At 34.6% G+C, this 21,729-nt stretch overlaps 1 pseudogene; it reads left to right on the forward strand.

Annotated features, from left to right (window-relative positions):
- Positions 1 to 1,511: 1,511 nt before the first annotated feature.
- LOC131859161 (boron transporter 1-like) overlaps positions 1,512 to 21,729 on the forward strand; it is a 36,553-nt pseudogene continuing 16,335 nt past the window's right edge.

A 21,729-nucleotide genomic window follows, 5' to 3' on the forward strand; every position in this document is an offset into this window, starting at 1 on the left:
AAAGCGGCAGAATCCCAACCAATTTTAATATTATTTCGCACAATTTGTGGGTCATCCTTTTCAAAATTTTGAGTAACTACGGGAAATAAGTGTTGAGTTTGCAAAGAAACAGAGCTGAAAGTCCGAATTCGAAAATGGGAGGAGATTTAAGGAGGGAGGAACCAGACAATACGTCAAGATGGAAGGCGATGCCGAAAGTGTGGGCGAAGCTAGAAAAAGGGTCCCTCACAAGCTTTATGGAGAAGTTGGTGGATTACGACAAAGGTAGGGTAAATCTCGCAGTTTCCAAAATTTCTGAAAATTGGTGTAATGGGTCCTTTAAAATCTATAGGGTAAAGTTCAAATTGGACGCGAGACTCATAGCTACTATGACTGGTATGCCCCACTCTGGGCTCAATTTTTTTAGAGACCTTAAAGTTTCCAACAACGCGGTTAATCTTTTCTCGCGTAAGGAAAAAGAGGGCTAAAATTGGCAAAGCCACAGGGGGTTACTATGAAGCCTCCAATATCAAGAAAATCTGGGGCTGGGTTTTGAATGTTGTAATGGAATATATAATTGTTGAGGGCCACTTTTCCAGGGCCCACACTTATCACTTTGTTCTATTAAACCATTTCAGACATGACAAAATGGTATCCCTACCCTACTATCTATTCAGGTCCCTTTCAAGGTCCCTCAACAAACACAGTAAGAATCCATCAAATCTATTTCTCCATTGTGGGCTTTTGCTGCTCATTTATGAGCACTGTAAAACCCTCACCATGCTGGAAAACAAGAGTTTATCCGCTTCTCTAGGGAAAGCCAAGAGAAAAGTGGAAGGAGGTGATTCCAGTAAGGAGAAGGCGACCTCTAGCAAAAAAGTAAGAGTGCCTCTGGGACAGAAACCCATGAAGAAAAGAATGATATAGAGGAAACTGGTAAAGATGGCAGTGAAATGGATACGGATGATTCTGATGGTGAAAACAACTGGAAAGATGAGGAGGTGGGTGTTGAGGATGAAGGTGGTGAGAATGAGTCTGATAATAAAAGCCCAATCCACAGTGCTAACCCTGACAATTACAACAACAAACCTATGGTGGTTGTGGAAGACAAGGATAATGAGGATAAAGATGTGAATTCTAAGAGGGAGGAGAATAAGGAATCTGAGTAGGATTTGACTAAGGACAGTTTAAGTGAGGATAAGGAAAGTGTTGGTAAAGGGTTATTCCTGAATAACCTTAAAAAACTCACTGAGGCTAGATTGGATTATGACAGATGGACATATGAACTTTTGAAGAACTTGGAAAAAAATGGGAAACAGATGAATGAGAAAAGGAAGGATTATGACAGGGATCAGATAAAATGGAAGCAGGATATGGAGGAGAACATTAAATCGCTGGAAGAAGGGAATGGGGCGATAAAAAATTTGATAAGCATTATCTCGAATATCCTGTCAGCTGCCACTAAAAACCTTGAGGATATTGCTAAGGTCCTCGATAATTCCAGCTCTCCTAAACTAGTGGTGGACCTTGACATGGATGATGATACTATCGAGATTGGCAGTGGGGAAGTTACTCCAGGTGTTGCTGCAAAGAGGACCAGGGCAAGTGCCAAGAAAGTTGTGGCTGATTCTGCTAAGGAAATCCCTAATCTTAGGGAAAATATCAAATTTGTATGGGATTAGCAATACCCTGGCTAATGCCCTGATAAAATATCAATTAGTTTCTTCTCTCGTGTCTGGCTGGTTTTTGTTGCTTTTTGGGGCTTTAGCCAGTTTTCTATGGTTTTTTGCTGGCTTTTCATTGGTTTGTTCCTTTTGGTTTCTTAACACTATATCTTTTAAGTTCCTTTTGTAAAGGGTTTCGGGGTCCCTTCAAAACTTTTTTTTACCTTAATAAAAAACAAATACAAAATAATGAACTCAGTACACATTTATTGGATCAAATATCAATATTTTTATTTATAAAAAAAAAGCATATCTACCAAGTCAATACAAGTATTACAAAAATGTGGCATATACCATGTCCAAATTGATATACAATAAAAATTTAGAATATATCTACATGTATTGGTCATTCTATGACCAAAACTAACAGTATATGATCCTAAACTTGTGGTGGATCATCAAAATCAAGCCTCTTCGATGCAGTACGCAGCTTTGTAGATGGCTGCAAAACCACGATTTAAAAGCCAAGTTAGAATTCTTTTGTAAAAAATAGTTCACAATTAACAACATAACTATGCATTTAACTTTAATTCATTTTCAATTGAAATGTAGATTACCTCATCGACTGATCTAGGAGCTAATGTCTTCGCTCTCCTCTCCTTGTCACTCTTAGGAGTTTTCTTGAATACATACTTAAATGGATCCATGTTATGGCCATACTGCGAAGGGGTCTATTGTAGATTAAATGTATAATTAATACAATGTACTAACATAAATATATCAAAAACACTTAAAAGCTATAATATAGAGAACAATGATGTACCTGTGCCTGAGATGCTTCTCCAATGGACTGAGGATGGCTCACCATCGATGTAGAAATTGTCGCTATTACCTATACAAAAAATGTTCAAAGATTAAATACAATTAATATAATGATAAGTATTGAAGGTTAAAGACAATTAATTTTACATATCAAACAAAAGTGTACCGGATCCTGAGATGCTTCTCCAATGCACGGAGGAGGGTTCGCCATTGATGAAATAGGTATCGATATTTCGTGTATGAAAAAATTATAAGATTATAATATATCACAAGTTCACATGTACACGTGCATATAATCATGAAATCAAGAAAATAAAGTAGAGATACATACCTCCGCCCTCTCTTGATCCATGGGCGAATCAGGTGCATTCAATAAATCCACATAGCTCAATGACTGTTGTACATGTAAAATAGACAAAAAAACACTAATCAATCTACAAACCCCAACTAATACTTGATTTGAACATTTTCAAACAATTGTACAACTAAGAATGTGTTCAATTACCTTCTTCCCACGTTTTGGCATCTGCAAGGAATTCTTTTTCTTAGGACGAGCCCTAAACATGGAGGGGGTACCCTAAAAAAACAAAATTAACATGAGATATTAGTACAGATAATAAATTAAACATAATTTTAAAAATCTAAAATGAAATGACTTACATATTCCATCAAAACAATACATAAAAAGGGTTGTACAAAATATGATACCATATAGCCTTATAGTCCAAAATCGATTGCTGAGAGAGTGATGTCATTAATGAAGATGGGAAAACAGATTAGAAGGTCAAATGATCAAAATGATAATGAAGTAAGCATGAAAACCATAAAACATCAAAAGATCATTTTATACCTTTGCTATTTTACCTTCTCCTTCTAATTGAGCTTGATGAAGTGAAGGCGCCCCTTGATGATGCTCCACTTGATGTGCTCCTTTGATTTATTTGGATGTGGAATGCTCTCCAAGTGCTCAACAAGATAGATTGGATTTGATAGGATTATTGGTTGGATTTTGGATGGATTTGAATTGAAATATTGGAGAAAGAAGAGGAGAAAAGAGAAGCATGACAATGCATGAGAAGTGGATGGTTTGTGAGGAGAATAGGGTCCAATTTATAGATTGGATGAGGCCAATGGAGGGCCAAGATTGATTTGATTATGAAGGGTTGAGATTGATTTTAGATAGAAGGCATGGATCAAGGGTGTCTTGGGAAAATAAACAGGAATATAAAATTCCTTGGAAAAAGGGGGGAGAAATTTGAATTTCAAATATGAGGAATTAAAAAATCCAAAATAAGGATGCATTAAGGGATTTAAAGAAATTTGAATTTCTTTGAGAGACTCAATGTTGATGTGACATGAGTGGGAATTAAAAATTGATGGATAATGATAAGCATGATTATGAGAGATTCTAGAAGGATTAACTAGGCTAATGAAATTAGGAAAAGTGATTTGTAGGAATCACATGACTAGGTTAATTAATTAGAATTAATCAACTGAGTGGGTTTAGAGGAAATAATTATTGGAGGGGACTTTAGAGGAATAGAGGAATAATTAATTTATTTGATAAATTAATTATTGGACAATAGTGATAGGATTACTTAAATTAGATTTAATTGATCCTGAGAGGAATAAGGATAACATAATTAAAGTCAATTAATTATGTTGATAGGCTTAAATTAATTAAATATTAATTTTAGGTGTCTACAATTAATTTGGGACATTTCGTCCCCTGTCAACACCTACAAACCAAAAATTGGACCAAGCATTAAAGATAGTATATCTTGTATTTTTTTGAATTCAAAGTGTACTATTCTATTTTAACATGTTACAAAATTTATACCTCAGGCATCGAAGTTGCAGCTATTGTAACTGAGGGAGGAGTATGGGATACTGTTGCTGCATCTTAAAATGCATATTATTTGTCTCAATTTAAATCGATGTATAAATGAAAATTCATTTATGTAATTACAAATTTAAAGTGACTGATAAATAAAATGCTATGAATTCAAATCAACACACCTGTGTCTGCCGCTCATGGGCAAACACCATGTCCATCAACTCATCTGTCAATGTGAAATCCTTAGTCGTGCGGGCCTAACATCTACTCCCACAAATAGTGCACAGATGAGATGAGGATCCATCTGCACCGACTGCATCATCTATCCCTGAGCATATCATCGAGCAACAAACACACATATGCTAGATGGGCTCCCTGTCACCACCTAATGGCTCATCATCCAATACAATAGGGTGTGCTAATGACATCCCATGCTGGATGATGGCATCAATCAATGCTATGGCCACCTGAAGAGTCTGTAGCTCCATCGACTCTTTCAGCTCTATTGGGGCAACCTGATGCACCTTGGGTTTGGGTGCTAGGGGGCGGCGACTCTCTACGGGTAATTGCCTACAGGCTCCAGGTCTATCTTGGGTAGAGCCACCACCTCTACCATGGAACTCTCTCATGTCAAAATAGTTTGGGCGCACATTGAGCACAAACTCACAATATACTTTTGTCAAAAAATATAATGGCACGTCATAATTATTACAAGGTGGATCATCAAAGACCATCCACCACCTCTGCCAAAAAAGATTCTTCATCTACACATTGGTACACCAATGTATGGGAGACCTCTTTGCATTAAGAGGTAATGACTGACCAGTTTTGGGATCAACGAAAAGGGCACATGTTTGTTGTTTAGTAATATTTTTGTTTTTTACTCCATCGTATGATAGCCCATCGGCATAGAATTGATGACACCGATCCCTAAAGCTTCCCCATTTGGTAATTTGTGTGGAAACAGCTATGGCATCACTAGCTAATGTTTCTAGGCTAGTGGCGAGGGATTGATGATGCTCAATTTTAGAAGTTTTCAATTTAACAATCAATCTATTGATTTTAGACATATTTTGTCCTAACTAATTAATTAATTGCTCTCGTGTTTCTGGTGTGTGGTCAAAAGGAGGAATTGGGGGTTGTTCTTGTGTGTTTTCAGGAGGTGCATTTGGTTGTTCTTGTGGGTTTTCAGGAGGTGCATTTGGTTGTTCTTGTTGTGGATTAAAAGAATCTGGTTTTTGAAATAAAAAATTGAAAAACCTAATCAAAATTAATGAAATTAAATTCAAATTGAACAAACGGGAAAGAAAGACAAAAATAAAGAAAAACTAACCTTGATCCATAGCTTGGAGGACAAAACTAGCACCCCGTTCGCGGTTTAGGAGAGGAAATGGAAAAAAAATGAAGTAAAAATGTGCTATTCATGGGTAAATGAGACCAATTTTTTTTTAACAGGCACCGTGTATGCGGTTATATTTGGATTATTAGCATGTACGCACTCATTTTCCTAGGCATAGTGCGTACGCGCTCATTTTCCTAAAAGTAGCACGTATGCGCTACCTTTTCTAGGCTCGGGAAGAACAAACCTAAGCGCGTACACAGAAATTTCAAATTTTAAAACCGCGTACGCACTGCTTGTTTTTCCATGTTTTTTTTGACTGGTGTCCACTTTTTTGACCACCATCTTTGTGCACATACCCTATATATACATGTATATATATATACATATATATATATATATGCATCTATACATATATATATCTATATATATGCATCTATACATATATGTATGTACATATATATACATATGTATATACATATGTATATACATATATACATATATACATATGTATATATATGTATATACATATGTATATATGTATATATGTATATCTATATATATATATGTATATATGTATATATATATACATATATATATACATATATACATATATACATATATACATATATACATATATATATATAGATATACATATATACATATATACATATATATATGTATATATATATATATATGTATATATATATATATATGTATATATATATATGTATATATATATATATATGTGTGTGTGCTATCGAGTAAGGGGATAGCGCCCTATATTAGATTCCAAAAAAGACTGCATATCGAAGAGCCTTGATGCCTAAAATATACAAAACGACATACAAGACATAGACACACAAAGTATTTACTTTTAGTAATTGCCATGGATGGCATTCACAACAATTGCAGCAAATTCACCAACATTGAAACATTGTTGGTGGACTATTCAGAGAGCCACCATTCAGCTGAGTTAGTGAGCATGCGGAATGGGGCCATGTTACCATTTAAAACTGCACAACGGAATACCTCCCATGCATTTACCCCAAAGGTTTTCATGCGCTCTCGCTCAGCTTCTTTCTCCATATTCCTCATTATGATACAATTATGTTTCTCATTTTCTGACTCGTCATCATCTTTAGCATCCAACTCATCATCATCTTCAACATCTGACTCATCATCTGAAGTTTCTCAGGGGAGATAATTTTCTGGTAGGAAATAGACCCAAAGGATGCTGACCTTCCTGTCCGACAACAGGCTTAGGATTGAATCCACAATGGCATCACCAACATCGGGTTTGAGGAGCCCGTTAAGAATCTCCACAGATCTTTCTCTGGATTCTAGGACATTAACCACTAGTAACAGGACAACCTCAAGCACAAAAGAATCACACCAATGTCTCTGAAAATTGAGAACAATCCCAATCAGCCCCTCAATTGCATCATATACATGGTCTTTAGTAATGAAAAGGTTCCGGACCTGATTTTTTAAGTCCTCCTTACAATTGACATAAGAGAAAATTACCAAAATATGCCATTGGACGGATTAGAACCTTATCACTCCAAGCACTTGTAGTCAAAAAACCAGTGGCAAACCACTTAATAGATGTGGTAGTGATTTCAAGATCTTTCTGCTTGAGCGCACATACCTCTATGCGGATTATCAAAATTTTTCATGCACCTAGATGTCAGAGAGATATATTTGGTTCAGAATATAGTATTGTACAAACAATCCATGTGTCTTCATCACAGACGATCCTGAAGTGAAGAAGGTTGAGGAGGGAGTACATGCCAGATGTAATCCAACAGAGATGGTCCAACAGAGGAAACCTTATTTGCCACTATTATGTGAAAGATCTAATCTGATTGGATCTCTAACATTCTCAGAGGTAGACTTGTTATCAAAGATCACCGAACCATTGGAAGAATCAATACCCAAATCAGCTAGTAAATCAACTACCCGATTTCCTTCTCTGTATGTATGCATAATCTCATAGGTTCCTATTAGGCTCAATAGATGGGAAATGCATGAGATCCATTTACTTAACTTTCTATTTTGAAATTGTGATTTGATTATCCCATTAATAACTATTAAAGAATCCCCCTCTATGATAATTTTTGAAAGACCATACCTTACACATAAGTTAAGTCCCTCAATGAGGGTGCGTATCTTAGCCTCATTATTAGTGGCATTTCCTAGTGCACCGTAAGTACCCAATATCAGATCCCCCTCAGCATTTCGCACAATGGCACCAAATCCAGATACTCCCGGATTGCTTCTACAAGCACCATCAAAATTTAGTTTTAGCCAATCTGAAGCAGGCGCCTTCCATCTGATATGCTTTTTGTCTACCCTTTTGTCAAAGAGAACGGAACCATGATTGGGGTCTTTTAATAGCCACTATTTTTCCATGGTTCGATCCCAATCATTGTAACATCTGACATATTTTTTATGTTTACCATTGACCACTTCCTCAACTACCAGCTTTATATTCCCAATGAGTCTGTCCAGAGGAAGACATGTTTCTTTAAAAATCCTCCTATTCCTCTCCTTCCAGATGTGCCGCATAATCAAAGAGGGGAATGTCAACCAAATGTCGCTCCATTTTGAGGAATGATTAGTGGGCCAAGAAAAAAGGAAATCTTTTAGTGTCTCATTCTTGACAGTAGCATAATTGATTTTGTGAAAGAACCAGTTCCAGCAGTCGACAGCGACAGGACAACTACAAATGATTGGATGTTTCTTGTGCTTCTTTACACATAGAACACATGCTCGAGCCTGAAATACCAATTAGATTAAACCTGTCTCCAGTTAAGATTCAGTTGTGAAGGGAAATCCAAAGAAAGGCTCCAGCTTTGGGGAGGAGCCTATTATTCCAGCACAGTCTATGAGGCTCAGCCGAGATCAGGCCTCTTGCTCTTTGTGCCTCATACCCCAATCTGAAACTGTACTCACTGGACTTGGAACCAAACCAAAATATGTTGTCATGACCATTGGAGATAGGGATATGTCTAGTATTTAGAATATCCCAAAGTAAATTGCACATCATCAGATTACCCATATTCACCTGTTTCCATTTTCTAATGTTTCCATCGGATAGTCCAGTGTCAAAATAATCATAGACAAGAGACCCATATTGGGATTCTACCATATGAATCTAGGTATGGTCATCAATAAGATCATAGATCGCAGGCTCCCCCTCCCAAGAATCAAACCAAAATTTAGCAGAGCTTCCATTACCAATGTGCCACGAAATATGATCAGTTATTACAGATCTCCATTCCCATAAAAAATTCCATGTGGCGGATCCTTTTTCTGAATTTGCAATAGTGAGAATTCTATTAGGTAGCTCTAAATCCAAATATTTTACACCATAAATTTTGAGGTTCATGGTACATTTTCCAGGTTAATTTTGCACCCAACGCAATGTTTTGTAACTCCATTTTCTGCAGCCCTGTACCACCGTATTCTTTTTGGAAACACAGTCTCCCAGTTTATAAGTGGAATTCTATTAGCATCTTTTTCCCCATCCCATACAAATTTCCTCAAGAGGTTATCCAAATTCTTCCCAGTAGCCTTTTTCATCTTGAAGAAGGACATGTTGTATATAGGAATGGTTGAGAGAACCGATTGAATCATGGTCAATTGCCCAGCCTATGATAGCCAACAGTTTTTCCATAACAGAGATTTCATTTCGTAGGATTGTCGAACATCATCCCAAATTTGAGTTTGTTGACAACCCTTGTCAATTCTGATGCCAAGATATTTCATAAGGAGTTCTATGATTTTAATCCCCATATACCATGATATCCTCAATTGAGACTGCCTATTGGTGTTAAAGAAGTATAATTGAGATTTATCTATGTTCATTACTTGACTCGAAATTTCTGAATAGAGATTCAGGGTATCCATTATGCATTTTGCTTCAAACATGGAAGCCTCTCCAAACACCACTGTATCATCCAAAAACTATGAGTGTGTGATGGCCTCCAATTGGCTATGGATCTGAGAACCTTTCCAAATGCCTATCACACGCTTTTTTCTGAATGAGTTTTCCCAGAACCTCTACCATTATAACAAAAATAGAAGGAGATAATGGGTCGCCTCGTCGCAACCCATTTGTAGTAGATAAGAATCCACAAACATTGCCATTAATAAGGAGTGAGAAATTCACTGTTGAGATACATTATTTTATACAATCAATCCATGAAGAGGGGAAACCGAACTTCTCCAATACAAAAATGAGGAATTTCCACACAACATGATCATAAGCCTTTTCTACATCCAATTTAATACTCATTCTTTTCATTTTCTCTTTATGCATAGAGTGAATTGCCTCCAAAACTAGAATGATAATGTCTGCAATTTCTTGGCCAGGTGTGAATCCATTTTGGTTTTTAGAAATGAGTTTTGGAAGAATTTTCTTTAGCCTCAACCATAGCTTTGGAGATGATCTTATATAATGTGTTGCATAAAGAGATAGGTCGATAATCCTTCATAGTAGAACACTTAATTTTCTTAGGAATTAAGGTAATCAAGGTATGATTGCTTTCCTTAATGAATATCCTCTTTTTTCTAAATTCCTCAACTATTTGCTAGATGTCAACACCCACGAAGTCCCAACATTTTTGAAAAAATTATGCATTAATGCCATTAGGGCCTGGGGCCTTGTGAGGGTGAAGTGCAAAGGTGGTCATCCTAACTTCCTCCAGAGTATAAGGAGCCATCAACATCTCCCGGTCCTCATCTAAAATGAATGGATTAATGACCTCTGATACTAATGGAAAAGATGATCCATGATTCGATTGATTATCACCCAAGATGCCCATAAAGTGTTCCAAAACAACTTGCTCAATTTCCTTGGCCAAATACACCTGATTGATATTTTTATCCAAGACCGAGCAAATTATGTTGCTACATCTTCTAGATTTTGCAGAAGCATAAAAAAATTTAGTATTCATATCTCCCTCTACAATCCAATGCTCTCGTGATTTATCCTTCTAGTAGAGTTCCTCCCATTTCAAAATCTCAGAATACTGCGTTTTAAGGAGCTTTTCTATTTTGTACTCTATATTGGTCATACCCATGGCCATGACCTGACTATTCACATTTTCCAATTCAGATTCAATTATTACTTTTTCAGCAAAGATATTCTTGAAAGTGAATTTGTTCCATTCTTTTAATTTGTGTTTCAGGAATGGCATACGTTTTGTAAATTTGAAACTCACAGATCCAAAAAAAACATTGCTCTCCACCCACCAACCTCTTAGAAGGTCCAATAAGGATGGATCTTGCCACCACATTCTTAAAAATTTGAAGTAGTTTGTAGGACCATGTGATTCATGAGCGATTGAGAGGGTAATAAGGAAATGATCAGATCCACTTTTAGGTTCAATTATAGAATCTAGAAAAAAATTACTCAACAACCACCATTCTCCCACAAAAAATCTATCAAGTCTTTTTGAAATATTGGAGAAATTCAGCCTTCTGATATTCCAAGTGTACTTCCCATTTTTTGGTATAATGTTAACTAACCTACAGTTAGAAACAAAGTCCCAAAAGTCTTATATGACTTTAGTGGGTTTTCTCAGTCCTCCATCCTTATCATCTAAGTTTAAAATGGCATTGAAATCACCGACCATTATAACCTTCCCCAACTCTAACATATTAGCTTGAGATGTTATCTCATTCCAAACCCGCAACTTATCCTCTATCTTGGTCGAGCCATAAATGTTGAATAGAGGAAAACAAATATTTGATTTTCTGCATTTGATAGTACATTCCATCCGATACTCATAAGAAGCTACAATACATGCCTCAATGTAGATCGGATTCCAAAGAACCCCTAGTCCACCCGCAGAACCTCTAGCATCTTGAAACAACCCTTCCCATTTAAAACGGAAATTCTTAAAATCCAAAGCCTTAACCGAACTTAACTTAGTTTCTTGTAGCAATATCACATCTGAGTCAAACTTGGTCAAATCTCTTTTGAACAAGCATCTTTTGTCAAGGGCAGATAAGCCTCTGACATTCCATGAAAAAATATTCATCTTTCTCCAAGGGAGGGTTTTCCTCCCTTGGATACTTTCATATAATCAAAAACACTTACAATGCCCTTTTCATTGGCTCTATGTTCTTTGATAGTCTTATAGCTCCTTCTCCCCTTCATGCCTTTAGTTCTACCCAATAAAGTATTCACAGATTGACTGATGCACTGAGGATCCAAATTGTCCAAATCATCTGTAATGCCCCTACCCTAGTCGGACTTGTAAACTCGTTTGACCTTGGTTGACTTCCTATGTGGCATTCTTGAATGGTAGGTTAACCGTGATGCAATGTGTAGTTTAGATAATATAAATAATTGTGCATACTTATTATTGTGCTCTTGCATCGATTCTTTTGTAAATGTAATTATTTCCTAACTCTTATGATAAATCTCGAGCTAACGCCTTCATTGAATATGTATATGTATATGTATGCTTGCATGAATTCATGGGTGCAGGAGATTGCAGGTACAACACCGCCTAGGGCGAGGTTCATCTTCTTGGGAATTTGCAGGGTTGAGTATACCTCCTTCATCCTTAGAATTAGGATTTGGTGGTCATAAAACTCTCATCTTGCCTTAGCCATGGTTAGGAGAGCGTTGTGTGTGGTTCGTGGGGCCTTCTTTTCATTGGGTTGCGTGTCATGAGATTTGGTGGACTTCCTCGATTTGCGTGCCTTGTGCGGGGTAAGTGGAGTTTGTTATCCTAAGTATTTAATTCAATTTAATGAGTAGATGTACGCATTAGTAATTTAGAAATTTAAATAGGCAGCTTCTTTTATATGATTAATCGTTAATTTAAAAAGAGATCGCTTTAATTATAATTGTAGCAAGCTTAAAGCATTTAAATTGAAATAATGTGTTCATTTATGCATTAAAAGTTGAGGAATTAAAATAAATAGATTTCTTTCATAAGATTAGTCATTTATTAAAAAGGTCACTTTATTATGTTATAGCGAGTCAATTTAATAGTTAAATTTGATGATAATGAATTTAATGAGTTATGCATTTTAGAAAGGAAAAATTTAAAGTCATTTGAGAAATAGAAATAGATTAATCATTTTCGCATTTTGGAAAGAAAGGGTAAATTTTATTATTTAAAAGGAAATTATTCTTTTTACGTGTAAAGTTGATATAGTATAAAAGATTGATTTTTGGAAATTTAAATTAATCAAAATACGTTATCCTTGTTAATAGTTCAAAATATAAATGTTGGCTAAAGTAATATGGAGAAATTAAAATTAGAATTAAATAAGAAATAGAGGCATTTTAATTTTAATTAGAAAAACGATAAGATGTATTGAATAGTGGAAAGGAATGATTTTTCCATTCTCATTCTCTTTTATTTTAAAAATAAAAAATGCCTAAATTCGAAATTGAAAATTAGGGCAAAAAAATAGGGTTTCTCATTTAACCTAGTTTTGAAATGTTTTTGGGGGTTCTTTCTTGAGGGCTTTTTTTTGGGAAAAATGGGAGATTGGCTTGGAGTTGCAGGTGGAGCTCTTCGTTAAAAATCTCTTCCCGGAATGCGTTTGGAGGTAGGATTCCAATCTACCCTTTTGTTTATTGTTATGTCCTCCATGAAATGCTGGAAAAATAGAAAGGAATACTACCCATGAGTGTTCTTAAGATTTAGTTTTCAGTTTTGTTGAAGGCTTGGTTTTTCTTGGTTTAAGATTGACCATGGTTTCTTGGGCTTTTTGAAAGAAGAAAAAAAAAAAATCTTCCCCAATCGATTGCTTAAATAATCTGAAAAATGTTTGTGGCTGTGGAAAAAAAAAAAAAAAAGAGGGGGTATGGGTTTTTATGTATTTTTTTATCAGTCCATTTAGTTTGGTTTGGCGAGCGGAGGAGCCGAAGCTCGGCTCGTGCCGCCGCCCCCTCCCCCATTTCTTCCCCACGCCGTGGCTCGCAGGGAATCCCCTATGTCCACAGCGGCCATAGGGAAACCTGCGTTCACTGTGGCCGCAGGGTAAAACCTGCGACCACAGTGGCCGCAGGGAAGCCCTGTGTGCACTGTGAGCGCAGGGGGAAACCCTGTGCCACAGTAGGGCCGCGCGGGAGCTGCGGGACTTCCGCCTCTCCCGTGTTGGAAGGTGGGCCCGCAGCGTCCCCTCCTTTTTTTTTAGTATTTAATTTAGTTTTTAGTTTTTTTTTTTGTTTTTTTTTTATTATATAAAAAAAAGAAATAAAATATGATGGTACAATAAAATAAAATGAGAAAAAAAAAGAGAATTGATTTTAATAACAGTGTTTTTTTTTTTAATATAACATTTTTTTTAGTTAATAATTAATTTGTTTTATTGATGCATATATTTAACATGAAGGTTAATTTTTGCATCAATAAATAAGTAATTCGAATTTGTACGTTTTTGAACAATACAATTAAGATATATATTTTTAAAGAGATTTTTATATATACATTAAATAATGAAGATTGCATAATTTTTTTTTTAAATGGTAGATTAAATAAACTTTATTAATCATGGATTAGTGAATTCATATTAATGAACATTTAAATTTGGAACCCAGCTCTAATGGGGAAGTAATTTTTGGAAATGAGGTTAAATAATGCCTTTATTTGAAGATCCTTGAAATAAAACACTTTTGTTAACGTTAGATAATATATTTTTTTAATATGAAGTTTTTCTTTCAGGAATAAGTATTGTCTTTCAATTCGAATGATTATGATCCTTCGGAAATTTTAGAATGAAAAAACTAAAGTATAGGAGTGTATGGAATATGAATCTAAAATTATCTTCGTATATTTTTTTATTTCTTTTTCGATATGCTAGTAGAATGAATGGAAGTTTGGTAACGTATCGATTTGGAAAGTTTGTAAGTTTAAGTTCTGTATTTGCTTTGTTTAAGTGATGGCAATCCTTGATGTATTAGTTTTGGAACCTGTTGTTGTGAAAAATGGGGCACCTGTTAAGTCTTAGGTCTCTAAATAGAGTACTGTTGGGCAATGAACCTTGTACTTCCTTTTTAGCATGCTCAGTTGGTTCTGCCTCTACGTGGAAGTCAATTAGGATTTGTGGACCAAAGTGGTCATTTGTATATTGGTTGTGTTCGCCTAAGTGGCAAAAATGTAAAAGACATATTATTTATGTATTCCTAACTATATTAAATGCCAGAGGGGTCTTGCAGTTGAGCAGACCCGGAGATGTAGCCCTTTAGGGGTGAACTCCGAGATCATATCTGTGTTATGTGATGTTTTAGCTTCCTTTGTTTCATGCTTTAAGTTATCATGTATGGTTGTTATCTTGTAAAGTGTATGATGGAAATTAACGAATTTAAATCTAAGTGCATAAAATTATTCATCTTGACAAATGTAGTAATCAGGTTCATGAAAGATTGTAAATGAGATTATGGAAAAGTATTTTGAAAATGTGAATTAAAAGTAGTATTAGTGAAAAGAATCTTGCTGGGTTACATTATTGGATTAACTTGTTATTAAGCATATAAATGGAATGAATGTGAAATGGGAAACAAAGTTTGAATTAATGTTATAATTTCTAAGTTGAAATCTAAAGGATGAACGTCATGTAGCTATTTACTTTTTATCTTCTTAAATGAGTAACGCCATGTTAATTATGTTTCACTACATTGGATGAATTTGTTTAGTTATTTCACGTTTTAATCTTAACAATAATCCTTACCAAAATTAACTTGGAAATTGGGTTAACTCAACTATTTATCCATATTATAACCCTAATAAAAGAATCTCTTATGATTGCTAAAAATGAACTAAAATGGGAAGTATTTGTAAAGTTGAGTATATATCTTAATCTTAGTAAAGGTACCCTTTCATATTAACTTCATTTACTAAAAAGAGTGACATGCAATAAGATAATTATATTTTAATCCCAATGGGAGAACATCACTATGAACTTTTATTTTAATCCTGTAATGATGAATTTCATCTTGCTAACTATATCTTTACTAAAGGGATGAACTCATGTGTTCCCATTTACATTTCCACCTAAATGAATTAGTCCTTCTATTAGTATTATTAAAACTTCAAAGAATTAATTCTATGGCTACTCACATTTTATCCTCCATAAAAGAACTACAACTCATTAGTTGGCTATGCATGAAATCAAATGAAGGGACCACACTCTATTAATGGAAGTTTAATCCTTAATGATGAATCTCATCTTATTAGCTATACTTTTAATATTTAAGAAAGATATCAAATGTGGGTGATTACCTTAAAATCAAATGGATGAACTTCGGTATATCGATCGCTTGATCCTTTTGGGAGGTCTCTTAATGTGATTAGGATTTTAAGTGCAATGAGTAAATAACCTCACAATGGCCTCCTAACCACCCAAAGTAAATGAACGCTTCCTAAAATTCTAAGATGTCATATCATTGAACATATATATAATCATGTCTTATGCATTATCTTGTAATTAAGTTATCCAGCTTATTAGATCTATTGACGCAAGTTGAGTTAGGTGTAAGGTTACGTAATCGCGTTGGGAGACTCCTTAGGTTTGTTTAGCCTTCCGCTATGGTATCTAAGTTTTAGATGACTCCAAACTATCTTAATGTTGTAACTTATCAGTAATACTCTTAACTATTATTATATAAAAAAAAATATTTACACTCTATTCGAGTGTTTTTAACTTAAACCCTTAGGGGTTTCCTGGTGGGGCATTACATCATCGAGTGTCTCAGTATCATTAATTGGCAAACAGGAACCTGACCCCGAGACTGAAATCCTATCTTCATTATTATCTCCCTGATCGGAACCAAAGCGATTATTAATCTGAGCACCCATATCCACATTAGAATTACCATTGATAATAGATTCAATGATAGGAGTTTAATTTGCATTCAAGTGGGGTATATTGTTCAAATTTTGTTGCTGAGGATTACCATCAGATTTAGGGCCTTCCAATAATAAGATATTCTCCGTCTTATTAGTCTTTTTTTCCTTCCAAACCTGTTTTGTCTTTCTGCAAGGACTCTCGAAGGCTTTTCTAACATAAATGCCACATCTCTTAGTAGCATGTAATCGACTACCACATTTGGAACATGGTTTAATATCTTTTTCAATTTCAATCTATTGATGCCAAACACCATCCTTAGTGACAATAGTGATAAAATCCAGAATTTTCTTTACAACTGCAATTTTTAATCTAGCATAGGTGTATAGATCTGCACCAATAATGTCTTCATCAATTTCGAGTAGTGTGCCAAGAGATCGGCCAATTTTTTCCAAGCTTGGATCGCTCCAATATTCTGTGAGAAGATTAAATAATCTAATCCAAATGGGATTATCATATATCGCCAAGGTAGTAGGATCAAAGTTTGGAGTCCAAGGTTGTAAATAAAATGGACAGTTTTCCAAAAACTAGTTCTGTAAATTGAGGATATGGTCCTTCTCTTCTTCTTCTATGAAGACTGCCACAAAAAAGCCCTTTGCAAGGAATTTGACAATCACATGCTTCCCCCAATTTTCATCCATCCATAATCTGGTAGTTTTCTTAGGGAACTTGGGACCAAACACATGGGCGATGATGGAATGTTGTTAAAAAATGTATCTATCATCTTCAACTTCTTCGGATAAATCAATTTCAATATGGTGCGATCTGCTATAAGAGTTTTTCAGATTTTTCAGGCTTGTTACGATCAGAACGATCCCTAGGAACAGGGTCCTCATTCTTACCATCATGCTCTGGTAAATAGTCCTTGTACCAGTCGACTTCCAATATTTTCCACTTGACTGATTGTGCTATGCCAGTAAATTTACCATTGTTCATACCTTGCCAAACATTTTGATCTTCGCATTGCCCAGGCTGATTTTCGCGATTAGCCTATGAATTTTTGTGCTTTGACTTCTCCCTCATTTTTCTCTAAGTAATTATGTATATATATGTGTGTGTGTGTGTGTGTGTGTGTGTGTGTGTATACATATGTATATATATGTACATACACATATATATATATATACATATATACATACATATATAGATATATACATATTTATATATATACATACATATACATATATATACATATACATATACATATACATATACATATACATATACATATACATACATATAGATAGATATACATATATATATATATATACACACATATACATATATATACATACATATGTACATATATACATCTATATACATATGTACATATATATATATATATATATATATATATATAGAGAGAGAGAGAGAGAGAGAGAGAGAGAGAGAGAGAGAGGTATATGTATGCATGAATGTGTATGTGTGAGGATGAGTAAGAATTAGTGTGTGAAGTGTGAGTTGTGGATAACGAAGCAGTTGGAGAAGAGTCAGAATGCAGACAGTATTGCACCAATTCCTTGCCAAATCTATTGTAGGTGTGTGTGGTCAGTGGTACAGAGATCGTTTACTAGATCTGATGAAAGTCTTGTGAGTTATAATCTGAGCTTAACCTGGATCTAATTTCATGCAATTAGAGATGCAACTTTCCTCATTTCATTTTTATCTATTGCAGTGAGCATTTCGGCAGTGAGCCATTTTTGTAATTTGGTAGTGAATCATTTGACAATGAGCCACCCATTCTATAAACACCATATAAATAGCTATATTATCTTTAGAGTTAACACTCTCCATGGTTTTTCCCATTTGAGTTTTTCACATATAAAATCTGGTTTTCCATTTGTGGATGTGTTTTCATGTCTATTTTGCATTTGCTATTTCATGTTGATGTGCTTAATTGATATATCGGTAAAATGATTAAGAAATTGTGATGAAATGTTGGTTTTTGTGGGACTACTGATTCATCCCCCCATCTTAGTATTCTAGTCCTTTCAACCAATCCAATAATTGGTATTGGAGCTTTGGTCCCTTGCTTAAAAGCTTAATCTCTTGAGGGAGATCCTTGTTGGTTGAATCATGGCACTGTTGAGTATGACCTAAGAATTTCAGTTGGATGAGGAATTGCGGATAACCCTTTAAGATTTGGAAAGTGTTGAATCTGAGAATGAGGAATTAAAAGAGAATGTGAAGGTAGTGAATGAATGTGTACAGAAGATGAGAGAATAAATCAGAAAAAATTCAAATTAAGGCATAAGGAAGTTAACAATTAGTTGAAGCAGGTGAATGAGACTATTAAAGATTTGATGCAAAAAATTGAAGAGAAAAGCAAAGTAGAGGAAACCCTGAAAGAATCAATCAAGTTGAAGAATGAAGAATGTAAGAAGCTGGAGCAAGAACTGAAGAAGCTAAAGGTAGAAAACAAGGTTCTCGATGGCAGTAAGCTCTTGGAAGAATTGATCAACACACAAAAATCTCATTTGGACAAGACTAAACTTGGATTCCAGCTCGGTGAATGTTCAAATTAGAATGACAAAGAAAAAAGAAAAAAAGTTAAGGTTGAATCTAAGAAGAAATCAGAAGAGATAAGCAAGACCCAGAATCAAAGTACTAATGCAAGAAGGCCACTGGTTCATCAACCTAATGCACAAAGGTATCCATCATTTAATGGTTATTATTTTCAATGCAATATGTTTAGTCATAAGGCTGCAAGTTGTAGAAGTATTCAATGTTATAATTGCAAGATTTTCAGTCATAAAGCAAATCATTGTCAGAATCATCATTCGGTTGGAGCAAATAAGGTGAATAATAACATTCATGGATATTGTCATACATGCAATGGTTATGGTCATAAATCTAATTAGTGCATATATAGAACCCTTCCAGTAAATTCAATGAAGAAGAAAATCAGTTGTTACAAATCCAAGTGGTCCAGACATTATGCTAATCAATGCGAAAATGGAAATGTGGAGAAATGTGCTGAGAAGAATGTAATAAAACATAAAGGATCAAAGAAAAAGAAAATTTTGGTTTGGAGAAAGAAATAAGTGGATAATGGAAGCAAGTCTGGTATATCGGAACCCGATGCAGACACCTCTTCCTCCGATATTTGAGCGTATTGCTTCGGCTCAGGGGGATTTCTTTAAGAAAAATATTTGTTTCCTCCCTTATGAGCGGATCATGTCATTGATCCGACATGATTGAGTTAAAGAGGTTATTTAGTAAACAGATATTTGTGCTAACATCATCGACAAGACACTTTTGGTCGCAAAACCATAAAGGTGATTTTTGGCAAGATAAGTATTGATGGTTGAAGTCATTTTTATTTATCATCTTAATAGTGTTTGAAAGTATTCTAAATAGTAGAAGAGAAATAGAGCAAGAGAGTAGAGCAATTAATCATGGAAAGAAAAATGATCTTTGGAGAATCGAGCAACAAAGAATTTCAGGTTATGGAGAAAGTATTCTTAGATGAATTTAACCTAGAGAAGATTAGGAATATGGAAAACAATTTGAGTGATGCAGAGTTGCAGAGAGTCAAGGAATTAGAGCATAAAGGATTGAATTTGTAGACAAAATTTCCCTAGTTTGATGATGCCGAAGTGATCAAAGTGATCCTTACACTAGTAGAAAAATGGCCAATAACTGACCAGGTGACTAAAAATTTTAGTCACAATAAGTAAAAATGACCAAATTTTAGTCATTTTTTGCAACACAACTATAAATTACTAAATAAATGACTAATTTGGTCATCGGGTAAGAAAACACAACTATAAATGACTAATTTGGTCATTAGGTAAGAAACATAACTAAATGATTAGCCACATAAATAAAATGACTAAATAAATGACTATTACTCCTCTATTACAACTAAACATCAAGTTTATGCTTGGACAACAGTTATAATATATCATTTGGTTTTGTTTTATTAGTTGTTGTTTTCACCTATCATGTTATTATAATACCTAATGTTAGATCCGTTTTTTTTTTGTTATCCAATTTGCATTTTTATGTCAATTGCATTTGATAGGGGTTTTTTGTTGTTAGGATCTTGGTGGTCTGAGTCTAAATTTTACTATTGTGAAAGCTTATTCTAGCCTTTTCTAGGTTCCTAGGTCCTTGTTGTTTCACAAATCTCATTAATAGGCTCTAAATGGTTTCAAATCTTCCTTATGAATGAAAAAGGGGGCCATATTCTTATGATTATACTGTAAAAACATTAGAAAAGAAGCACATTCATAGGAATTCATGAAAGAAAAAGTTTTATTTGAAAGAAAATACTTTGGAGGGAAGGTCATTCAAGTTTTCAAACGCATGTTCTACATGTGACCGATGATTAGCTTGAGTTTGAAGGAGGAAAAATTTGGTTTGGCATACCAGGACTTGGCTTTTCATGCAGATACCCTATTAGGGGAGAGGGACCAGTAGTCGTGAGGGATAACTTTGTCAACATGTATTTGTCACATGGAATATCATAAGACCTCTGTTTTGTTTAGAAATGTAAAATGAATATTTAACCTTTTACGATTAATTTTTGAAGGTGTGACTCATCATGCAAGTCATTAAAATAACACATCTAGTGCGAAGTGTCAAAAAAAATGACTTTTTAAAGATCCCCAATACTTGAACACTAAAATACCATTTGTTATTAAAATATGTCCATAATTTTCTTCAAAGATTAACTTATTGATCAATAGAGTGATCCTAATGTTTTTAAAGAAAACTTATTATTGTTATATCTAATCTTATAATTGAACACTTTTACACAATTTTTACTCATGATAAAATAACATATTTTTACATAAAATAACTTATATTATACCATAATTACACCTAAAATTGTTTGTCCCTTCCTATTTCATAGGCATTAGTTGTTGGGAAAGATCAAATTAATCCATATTTAAGGAATCGTGCAGCCTCCATTTATCCTATGGTTTGTGTAAATTTGCTATTAAAATCAAATTTTAGCTATGCATTTCATTTTTCTCATTAGTTGTTGTCATTTATGCTCGTGGTATTTTTTTTTTTCAAGTTGAAAAATTAGGTGGATGACTACAAAAAATCAAGGTGGGAGGTCTAAAAACTAGGCGAGCATGCTGCAAGGTTAAAAAATGTGGCAATGTGAAAGAGCATTTACATGGTTTATCTGTGAGTCAAAAGACATTTTCTCACAAGTGATAGTTTGCATTTTATTTTTAAGATTTATT

This window comes from Cryptomeria japonica, chromosome 2, assembly GCF_030272615.1.
Source record: "Cryptomeria japonica chromosome 2, Sugi_1.0, whole genome shotgun sequence".
NCBI classification, from domain to species: domain Eukaryota; kingdom Viridiplantae; phylum Streptophyta; class Pinopsida; order Cupressales; family Cupressaceae; genus Cryptomeria; species Cryptomeria japonica.